We start from the raw sequence: 12,742 nt of genomic DNA, 5'->3' as shown, positions 1-12,742 counted from the left end.
TACAACAATTTTACAAACTTACAGGCAATATTGAGTTTGATATCCAGTCTAGAACTAAATATGTGATGGATGATCCAACTCCACGTCGAACAAATTAATTCCAAGTTCCTATTGTTACACCTCGCTTGCTCTAACGCCCTGACCAGTTAACTTTATCGATGAAAATATCACAGTAAGAATATTAACGTCCGAAGTTATTCTCTGAAGTTGAACGATTGGTAATGTTCAAAATCAATAAACGCTTCTGGTCCAATTCTCTAGTTTCCGATTAATAGCCGTAACTTACAGTTATAGCTTCCTAGGCCTATAACTCACTGACTGTTTTCTGTTTCTCGGCTTTGTGTAAGAATCACGAAAGTTTCTAGTTATTTTGACATTGTTCTCGCGCGCTTTTGTCAAATAAATATAGTTGCTTTTCACTTTCAAACATTCGTTACAAATTTCAAAAAAGCGGGACTTGCACAATTGGTAATCAACGATATACGTCACATGGAAAAAGAAAACTATACAGAAACAAACGTAGGTATTCAAATAAATATACAGCGATAAATCCATTATACTATATACATATCGATGCTTCTACAAAAGGTAAAATTGAAAGAATCTACAACGTTGAGACATAATACTTCACTTGATTGACCGTACCCACTGCTGTTGGTTGCAGTTTCGTCAGTTGAAGGCTCATCAGCAGAAATTATGCTGGCTAATCAAATAAATGTAGTTCGGCCTCCTATAACCGTGATTTGTATACAACGCTAACGGAAGGTGGTTAAGTCGTCTTCAATCATCAATAAAGTAACATAAAATAATTTAAATATTTGAATAATGTCGGTAATTGTGCGTAAATCAGTATTCCACATTGCATACCAAGTTTGTTGATATGATTTGTCTCAAAAAAGTAATTTATTTGACCTTCGTATATTTCTAATGTATATACACGTGTATAACTAATTCACAAACATATGGTTTCAGTTGTTTGTAAACGTTGTTATACATGGATATTTGTTATTTTACATTCAACCTTATGTTTGGAACTGTTTAATTTACGAATTTAATATTCAGCTTGAGATACGAGAAAAATGTCATTGTCTGAAATGTTGTATCTACAGCATAGCGTATTTTATATTCAACTGTGCTTAACAACTTATTATCGATAGTTAATATGTTATCAATTATTGTGAACAATAAGATAGTGAATTAATACTTTCTGTCGTGTTCGCATCCCGAAAGCTGGCAAAGAATGATTACTATTACACTTTTAAAACAAAATTGGTATAAAACAAGTTACATTTTAAAACACTATTTTCTTCCTGATATTTGGGTTTTCTTGCTCATTAATATAATTTACTATTTCTATTTTACTTTTTTATATAATATTTTAATTTTCTGTCTCGTTTGTCTATTTTTTATTTTATTTTTTACTTGATTTCCTTTCACTGTTTCTTCAACTCTAATAAGCCACCCAGCAACTCAGCATATGTTTTCGGACTTGTAACACTTAGGTTAATCGACACAGCATTCTGTAGCCTTGTGTTTAACTACAAACCAACAAAATACTCCACTAAATCTCATGAGGTTATCTCAAATATCAAAGTTTAATATTCGTAAATAATCTTTAAAATGTATCACTTGCCGTAATGTATTAAACTGTTGTGTTGCTGAGCAGAAAACTACATAAAAAGATATCTGTACTCTTATCACCGAAAGTAATGAAACCCGATTTGTAGCGTTATTAGCCCTTTGTTTTATCGTTAAGCCAAGTAACGTAGTACAGTTGTATTTACCTGTTTCTAGACGACCATATATAAAAGTATCTTTTAATATATTTAATGTTTTCAGATTTATATGGTATAAATATATAACTAGAGATTGAAGGTCAAGTCTACGTATATAAAGTCAGCATGTTACACATATTGGTCAATTGATTTTGCAATGTTTAGGAAGGTTATGTAACAAACATTATCTACTTCTGCAATGGAATACAAAAAGTGATTTTGACTTTGTAAGCATATTTACCCTTTATTAATATTTTTATATTTTATAAAGCTTGAATTAATATATATATTTGTTATTTTTGTGTAGGAATTAAACTCACTGTTCACTAGTTCTAGTGAAATGGGAAGCCAGAGAGACAAGCTAGTTTACAGTTTAGATTTCACTACATTCACCCTCAACTATTAACATATAAGGAAACTTACTAGTTAAAGAAAGAGACAAAAACAAGTTATGTGATTTTGTAGAATGAAGAAGGGAAAAGTCTTTTCATGTAATTAAATTCTCTTTACATGTTTGCTGATTATTTTATAATACACATTTCTCAAGGTATATATCAAGGGTCAAGTGTTCTCGTTCTAATGATGATCAGTCTGGCCGTTTTTCTGTTATTTGTTCTTCTCATAGGCACGATCAAAAGTACGTTGAAAGGTTACCTTGGCTTAAGTTTCAATTGCCCGAATTATGATAAAGGATTTGCATAATTAAATGATCATCATTGCTCCACCTATTATGTTGTATATTACTCTAACATTTCTACAAAAGGTCAATATCTGTAGATTTCAGCTGAGTTTTCAAATCGGTAGGCTGTTATAACAGTTACAAATTATATATAAAACTCAAACCCAATCATCTCAGATTTTATCAAAACAGATATTATTTCAAAATCTTGAAGAAACCAATAAAACAACGTTTTTCAGATAATTATTGGCGTGGAAAATTAAGTATGAAGGCTGTAAATTTTATGTTTATAGAACCAAATCATTGGTATTTTTTTCAGTTTAGAGATGTTACACATATGTAACAATATCTCATCTAATTAGTGACGCGCATGAATGGATTAACGAGATTCCCACTGTCCCTATCTACTATCTAGCGAAACACGGCCAAGGGAAGGGGCTTGGAGAAATCAGTGGGGTTTTGTATCAAAATAATATTTTGATACAAATAAAGGAAGATATGAAATTTATTAGTAAGTGGCCCATGAATTTGAGATAATTTTATCCGGAAATATGTTATGTTTGTTGATTTACACAAAGTAACTTTCCTTATGAAACACTATGCATGAGTCATATAAAGAGATATAACGAGATCTTGGTTCATGGAAAATAATTACCGATATATTAAAATATTCCTCTGTTTCAATTGAGCTACACAATAAGTATATTTTCTTGTTTAGGTGTGGTACATCAGAGCAAGATTTATGTACATGTTTATAGATCTGTCTCAAATCATGGTTTGTGTAATTGTTTAGAGATATGTATCACATCATAGTTTGTGTAATTGTTTAAAGATCTGTCTCAAATCATGGTTTGTGTAATTGTTTAGAGATATGTATCACATCATAGTTTGTGTAATTGTTTAAAGATCTTTCTAATATCATGGTTTGTATACATGTTTAATGATATGTATCACATCATAGTTTGGGTAAATGTTTCAAAGACCTGCCTCACATCATTAGTTTGGGTAAATTGTTTAAAGACCTGTCTTACATCATACTTTATGTAAATTGTTTAAAGACCTGTCTCACATCATACTTTATGTAAATTGTTTAAAGACCTGTCTCACATCATAGTTTGTGTAAATTGTTTAAAAACTACCTCTGCTGTTGTTAAATGAACAAGTAATTTTCAAACTTCATGTGAGCGGTTTAATGTAGTCATATGTAAGTCGTACATGTGAACTCTCACTTTAACACGAGTCTAGAAAATTATCTACAAGTATATATTGATCCAAAATATACATTTGAACAAGAGAACTCTAATATTCCATACATATTTGTTACGATCTAAGATTTCTTTAACACTTTATAGAATCCTCAAAAATGAAATTGTGGATCCAACGTAATCCCCAGAACGTTAGTTCTCCTTCACATTATTTATCAATTCTAACAAGTGAAATTTTGAATCCATCATATTTTTTGGAATGTTACACGCGCTGTTATTGTTTAATACATTTAACGGGTTTTAAAGTTGTTCCATCATTGATTAGTAGGCTAACATATGTAAATGAAAAGAGCAGAATTTATTGGAATAATACTATGTATCTTAACTCAGGAACTGGCGAGCATTTTAAATAGAAACTGATAAAAAACTGACAATAGAGAGTTGGTATATGGAAAGTTTTATATTGTGTACACAACCATAAATAAATAGACAAGTAGCAGATGCAATGGTTGAATGAAAAAATATCTGAAGATGTTTGAGCTCAAGTCGACTGGGTGCAAACTTTCAAGACGGTCTATCTGCCATACAGAGGTATTCAAACACGATTTTTAGCGTCGTTTCCTTGCAGATTTACTGTTAAGACACTTGTGAGAGGAAGTGCAAAAAGAAAATGTGCTTCCGGTAAGGTTCGAACTTAGGGCCGTCAGAACGTGAGACTGGGGCGCTATGTGCCGAGTTAACAAAGATAGAAAGACAAATACAGGAAAGTAAAATAAACGTGATTTTTTATCAAATTTTCTATTCAGTTGCTTTAATGGTTTAACGGAAATAGGCTTAGTTGAATACTTTCATTTCCTCTGCCATCAGTTAAGCAGTGCACATTAAAACCAGTTAATAATATCCGGACCACGTATTTCATATTGCAATGCTTATTTCAATGAGGCGTTGTATTAAGATTTAAAAAAAAAATTCTCCGGCGTATTCTTTCTTCATCTATCAGTCACTCTTTGGTGTCACCGTATTCGTTCCTCTTATACATAAAATGACGAATTCTCGTGCATAATACGTAAAACTTAATGACGAAAACCAAGCACAACTGAAGCTTCACCCTGAAAACTATGACAACGAAATTAAAATGACGATACAATGTCTCCAGCAGAAAGAGTCCAGTCGACACATTGAACAGGAGAAAGAGTCCAGTCGACACACTGGATACGAGAAAGAGTCCAGTCGACACTGAACAGGAGAAAGAGTCTGGTCGATACAGTGAACAGGAGAAAGAGTGCAGTCGACACATTGAACAGGAGAAAGAGTCCAGTCGACACTGAACAGGAGAAAGAGTCCAGTCGACACATTGAACAGGAGAAAGAGTCAAGTCGACACTGAACAGGAGAAAGAGTCCAGTCGACACATTGAACAGGAGAAAGAGTCAAGTCGACACTGAACAGGAGAAAGAGTCCAGTCGACACATTAAACAGGAGAAAGAGTCAAGTCGACACACTAACCACGAGAAAGAGTCCGACACATTGAACGTTCAAGCTATGCGAGGAAAAAGGCTATAAGGGTGAATTTTCAGTTGTTTCAAGTTTTGAACATCTGTAGTATCGCTAACAATATGTTCAAATAGAACTAATATTAAATATAAAAATAGCTAATAATACGTTAATACAAATAAAGGCAGATTTATTACTAAGTGGTCCATGAATTTGACGGTAAGGAAAAACAGTTTGAAGGATATAAAGCTTGTTTGTTTGACGTTAAGCACAAAACTACACGAAGCCAAATATCTTATTCAGTGGAGATAAAATACCTCAAGTTGGGATCATTAACAACCTCAGTTTTATTCCTGTAGCTTTAGCTGTGTTCTCAAAAACCTTTGGCCTACTAAAATTATAGAAGGAATATTTCCCATATTTGTTACACAGAAGAACCATAGATAACTGCCAGAGACTCATACCAAACATCAGACTTTATTCATAAGGCACCATGTCAGCCAAGAAATTCCTGGAATGGCATCGATAGTAACAGGAGGAAAGTTACATCCTTGTTTTCTAGAAACAGATGTACAGAAAATATTTTGATATTGAACCTCAAATTTTAAGATATTTTATCACTGAATTTTTATACAGGTTTAAAACATATGTACATAACCAACCGATAACTAAATTTTTTATTCACATATATCGTTCCGATAACAACACATTCCGATAGTACTTTATCTAATTCAAGGACAAGATGTTTATCAACGTACGATAATTCCCTCTTATGTACACCAGCATTGTTTCACGTGTACGGTTATATAAACGAGTAACTCTAGTCCTTCATTACAAATCGCTCTGATCCTCAACCGTGGATATGACACATAAGGTCAGTCAGTATACGGTGGCTTGATTTTATTGGGGAATCAAAAGGGATTAACAATTGATATACCGTGAATAGTTCAGAAAAACAACTTCTTAATTAAAGGGTAGATTATTTTGTACGGAACAAAACAATGTCTAAAAGTTTAGTGAGTGTTACTGTCATGGATGCCACCCAGTTGATGTTGTAGCATTTGTTAAAAATATTGTACATTAATGCGTGATCCAGCCAAGATTATTAGAGATGTTATCTTTAGCAATGATGGAGTTATTTCTCCCCACTGGAAGGCAAATATGAATATTTTCCTCAGAGTGACTAACATCTTTACAGCTGACTCACCACTTCTCACACTTGACTGAAATTGCGCAACATATTGGAAAGTTAGATCTGTCTGTATTGTGTGGTGTAGTATCGTTCATATGTGAGGTGGAACTAACGATCCACCTCTAGGATAGTTTCTCGTAGATTTTACATATGAACTTGATGGAGATCACATCTCATCGTGGGTCAATATTGGACTGGAAAACTACGCATATTAATGTATTAAATCGAGAAACTTAAACTTTTTATCAGTGAAGTATATGGTTCTGAATATGTTTGACATTGAACAACAATCTATGATTGTTACAAATTTATCTCTTAAACAGCAGCCATCATCAACTGATGCTGTTACGTACAACATTCCACTGTTTAAGGGTTATACAGAATATATTGGACGTTTTAGACACTCATAATAATCATATGAGAATAAAACTATATCTGTTTTCTAATTTACATCAAATGTCACATCCTTCAAGTCTATAACACGTTACCCTAAGATTACTGCATGACAGCATTTTTTAAAGTTATGTGGGGTTTGCGGACTGAAAGAAGGGCATGAAAACGTTCAAATATAAAATGTCCTTTTTCTGTTCTACAGTTTCAACAGGATCTGTACAAGGTGATGATAATTTTTTCCCAGTTACTAAGTTACAATTAAAGGTCTTCTTCTGGAACATCGAAGTTTTAAAAAAAGATGTTACGATTGCACATTTAATGTTTTATATCTGTGATCGACTTAGTTTTCAAGTAAATTAATGTACGAACATGAGTTGTGAGTCATGATAAATTAAGCAGTTTTTTAGCATACAAAGAAATATACTATTTATTCAAATATATCAAACAAGACAAGTGTGTGAGCTATCTTATTCCTATAAACATTTAACTTTCGTTAAAAGTAAAGGCAGAGGAACTGTATAGTAACCCTGTTAATAAAAGTGATGAAAAACTGCCAAGATATTCATTGAAAGTAAAAAAGATGACATTCTTACTTATAAAAACAATTTGAATATTATACCAATAGATATCAGCCACAATGTTCTATGGATTACCTTATATTTATAAAGGAGTTTCATTACGACCTGTTGTTTTCGACGATTGAGCTTTCAGCCATACTTTACTGGGTTTTAATTGAATTTTTAAAATGTTCACTATCATTGAATCTATATAAATAAATGTCAGTATTTGTCTGTTTCTTTTACGTCTCTACGTTTCTTGCTCAATTAACACAAAACTTAACACAGTGATCTATTTGTTATTCTTCAACAAACCATTCACTAGATAATCAGACCAACCTCCTGCAATTCCATCTTTCACAAATGCTAATAGTTATCTTTAGTGTTTTACACTATATCATTTATACCCAATACAAAACTAAAGCTTCAATCTATCAAGCGATCTGGTTTGTTGTTTTCTTTACGCAGCTTTGTATTTCATCATTTGGTTTCAAATTTCTTCTAATGAGAATTACTAATTACACAGGAGAGCTTAGCTTAATTTCTTAAAGAATATTATTACATTTATAGGACAGTTCTCTGTTCTTAGTTGTATTATTTAATTACATAAAAACATTATTGATTGTATCAGTACCTTCAGTAAATAGAAAAGTGAGCTGAGGTTTCATGACAGTTGACAGCCAAAATAGAGAAGACCCAGGCAAATATTATATTCTTTGTTTTTCATGAGTGTGTTTTATTTATTATTTATATCAGTGAGTAAAATGTAAAAAATAGTAACTTATGAGATAAGGTAAAGTAATTCTTTTTAATATGATGTGCTTGAGTGCAGCTCATGGATTATATAATTTTCGGGTTTTGGTTTCAGTTTCGTAGCTCCTGTAAAAACAACTTGTGAGGGATGTTTAATTTGATTATTCTTTTTAGTTTCCTGTAAAATAAGATTATGTTTTGGCAACGTTTTAATTGACCCATGGGTGTTGGTTTCGGAGCTCTACCAATAATAAATTTGTTTCGGTTTTCAGTATTTTCAATAGCAATAAAAACATGTCTCTGGTGATGTTCTGGTTTATTGCCAAGTGTTACAGTGATAACTTTATCAGCATTGTAGACAAGCCTAGTAGATGGAGGCCTGATGTTGCTTGACACCTTCCTCTGGATACATTCATCATCTTTTATTTGTTTTGAAGCTGGAGTTTCTGCCTAAAGATGTAAATCATAATCAGTGAGGCGACACTCATCAATCGAAAGGAAAGTTTTAACAACAACAATCAGTTAATAAACATTTTAAAAATATATAATTTATTCTTTATGTAGCAATCATTTTACTATAATATGAATAAAACCAAATAAATGTTTATGTGAAAATTGTAAATTATGAAATTGGTTTCAGATATCCGATAAACGTTTTCTGGAAATTATGAAATATATCTCAAGCATTGTCCCAAATTGTGAGGAAGGTAATATACAGCAAACAATAGCTTTAAATAATGTTTTACATTTATGTTTTGTACGTTCACAAATACTAACTTGCTGAAACAAGATAAAACTACTGTTATAAATGAATATCAGTTGTTCTCCTCATTTTATTGTTATATAAATTAAGCATGAAAAGTTAATTAAACTGAACTACAAATGACTATAAAGAGGAAGAGTTTTCAAACTGTCTTATCATAATTGTAACACTGTAGTAAATCACACAGTTTATAGTACTTTAAAATATTCAATAATCTTAGTAAAGTCCAAAGATGAGAACTGGATATTAAATCCACATTTTAAGTAGATTACCGTTATCTAACGATTCGCCGCAATTAAGTGATAACTGTTAAAAACAGAATCAGATGTTCGTAGTTACAAGAGAACTTCATTTCAGTGAACACACTGTTAACAAACACAAGACGCTTGGCAATGTTAACAACAAAAGGTATATTATAGTTATAGTAAGACACAAAATAACTCACTTTAATATCAGTAGTGGAAGTATGTGTGGAAATGAAAAATCACGAATGGACACTCCGACCTTAATGTTTTCCAAATGTCATTAAGGCTATACATAATAACAATGGAATTACCTTTTACACTATTATATATTGTAATGTTTGGTTCTGGCTTCAGCTGAATGGATGATAATTGTCTTAATAACATTGAAGAAGAGGTGATTGATCAGTTTAACTAGGGTACAGACTTATCAGACCTCAATAGTATCGAACATGTATAGGTCTCTTTTGGAAGAAGAATTACATGTATTCAAATGACTCTGATCATCAAGGATTCTCTGAACCCATATTTTTCTGTAGTTGTGGATGCCTCAGGCTCTAAACAACACGTATTTTAAGCACACAACATCGATATGATATTGGTTACGCAGTTTGACATAGTATACATTACATTAAAGTGAAATGTTTTAACTCTAAAAATGTGAACTCAATTCCACTAAATATTAATCGGAAACGTAAGGTAAATGAGAAATTATTTGAATTTTGAACCAAATACAGATAATAAGATGTCAGATATTCACAGAAATTAAATATGAGAATGGTTGTAAATATTTCATAACAATAATTTTGCATTAACATTAACAGGGTACTATTAATCCCATTATATTTCAGTTGCTCTGTGCAATATATATATATATATATATATGTAGGTATAAATAAACTTGTATGAAGTGAAAGTTTAATATTAAGAGCACATCTTCGTTATCAATGGTTATATACTTATGCTGTATAATACTGAGTACTATAAAGAAAAGAACTTTTTTCTTTATACGAGCCGTTGTCAGTGAATCATATTTTAATGTCTCTTCAGTTTTGTCATCATTCACAATTATGCTAACGCATTTCTTTGATTTAATTTTATCAGACCTTGCTTGCAGGCTTGCTCACGTTTTCCGCTCTTTCTGTTTTCCTTTCTATTGGGTACTTTTCATTTATTGTCTGCAAGATGATTGGTTCTGTTTGATTTTCCTTTTACACCATATTATTTTCTCTTTTATTAAACTTATTTGTCGGGGCCTTCTCACATTCAGGGATCCTTGAAACAGCTTCTAAAACATCTAATTCACTAGGGGTGATCTTTTCAGTTACAAGCTCCTGGTCTTCCAGCTTTGTATAGGCAAAAAACTCCACAAGACCCGAGGATGCGGTTTTTCAGGGCTTTCCATTTTCCCCGGGCTTTTTCATTCAAATTGCAGAAGCAACAAAGAACGCTAAAAAATAATAGAATAAAAATAATAGATCAATAAAAAATAAATGAGAAATAAAAACGCGATTTTTGTCTTTCAGTTTTCTATATAAACAATACTAATAAAGATTAACAGTAAATAGTTGTCTTTTTTGTTGGTTTTTTCGTAAGCAAATAGATCTACAAAAAGACTTGACAAATCACCGTACAGAAATTTGGTAAGAAGTGTTAACTATAACTGAAAAAGTTATTTTGACCTCATTTGTAAGATTAATTAAACATATTCAGCTTTACTAGGTTCATATAAGTGTTTTCACAAATTAACTATCAAAGGGACACTGAACACACTTGACATTTTCAAATATTCAACCCTACTATTCAATTAAAAGATAATTGGGTATTGATGTCAGATGCTCTCTCACCCCCTATTTCACATACATTAATTACCAATAACTGGAATATAGCATGTAACTTACCACAAAGCAATAAGACAAATCAAAATTAGTGTTAGCTCTTCCATCCACTAAGGATATCTTACAACTGTAGGTTTGGATTTTGTTTGTTTGTTTGGGAATTTCGCACAAAGCTACTCGAGGGCTATCGGTGCTAGCCATCCCTAATTTAGCAGTGTACGACTAGAGGGAAGGCAGCTAGTCATCACCACCCACCGCCAACTCTTGGGCTACTCTTTTACCAACACATTATCCAAATAATGTGGGATTGACCGTCACATTATACACCCCCACGGCTGGGAGGGCGAGCATGTTTAGCGCGACGCGGGCGAGAACCCGCGACCCTCGGATTACGAGTCGCACGCCTTACGCGCTTGGCCATGCCAGGCCTGTTTGGAAGCCCAGGGAAACGTAACCTTGAGAACCGCTTCAGTTGGATCTTAAGAGAGTTGTTTTCAAAACCGTTTCACGCACTGTATCGATTTGATAAAACCGAAAGAAAACTTCAAATGTAACTTAATAATAATAGGGAAGTGTGTTATTCTTTAACCTAAAAAATAAACTTGATTTAACATATTAAAAATTTTAATTAAATAAACATGATATTTCTTACATTTATAATATATTTTATATTCAACATTGATAACAATTTGCCAACTGTATATATATATATTTCTTTACAGTTTAAACAGATAATTAGCAAAGAAAAATAAAGCCTATTATATTATTTGAGCTCCTTACTAGCAGACAAGTAGTATAGTTATTTAATAACAACTATATAGTTATATAACCGGAAACCAGCTAGGTTTTTTAACATATTTACATTATTCGACAATATAACAATAAACCTACTGGATTTCCATTCCAAACATACGTTATTCAGGTCTTATGAGACGGTGCTAACATTTTGATAATCCAATATAATTATAATCTTATATTAAAACATTTGATTTGAATTTGGACAAATCCCCTTTATTTTATTACAGAAACGACATTATGTACACAAAATAAAATATTAAACATAGATTTAAGTTATGTTTTGGGACATATACTATTTTAGTTAAATATCTTTATTAAATATATTTGTTTGTTTTTCAATTTCGCGGATACCTGAACGAGGGCTTTCAGTGTTAAACGTTCCTAAGTTTGAAATGATATACCAGTTTTAAGATAGCTATTCAGTGCTATTTGTCGTAAATGTTTGAGCCCATCTTTAAAAACAAATAGTAGGATTTCCCAGTAAAAGCAAAGCTTTTTAAAGCACTAAAAACCATGAAAGTTATGGAGAAGTGTCTTATTATAACAATCTGTTTCAACAAAAATAAACATTTTAAAATGTTAAGGAAACAATAAAAAGAAACTTTAAAACTCTTTTATTCCATTACATTTACAAAGATCTTTATTATCAGCTTCTTCTTCATCAGTAATTTCGTCTTCAGGACAAGCTACACAGGCGTCAGGAGCAAAAGATGTCATGTAAGTCCCTCCAGGGCACGGCAGGCAGTAAGTTTGGAATCCATTGTCAGAGTGAACATGGATCTGAAAGCGCTAAAAGTAGATGACTGAGCATTTATTTACCCAGTGTTAATTTTTATTGTTCAACAAATGCGTTTTCTGATACTAAAGACGTTGTTAGAACAATTGTTTTCTGTTGTTTTCCTCAGAGTGTTAATCTGTTTTTTAGCACGTTTTGTGTCACCGTTGGAATTTTAAGGTTTTCACAATGAGCACGTCGCACTAGTTATAATATTAATTATGACTCACTCTGTAAAATAACAACATTAATGTTACTTTTAGTGAGAAAAATAAAACG

The sequence above is a fragment of the Tachypleus tridentatus genome, chromosome 4 (assembly GCF_004210375.1).
Source record: "Tachypleus tridentatus isolate NWPU-2018 chromosome 4, ASM421037v1, whole genome shotgun sequence".
In the NCBI taxonomy this organism is placed as follows: domain Eukaryota; kingdom Metazoa; phylum Arthropoda; class Merostomata; order Xiphosura; family Limulidae; genus Tachypleus; species Tachypleus tridentatus.
Note: the sequence above shows the minus strand (reverse complement) of the source record.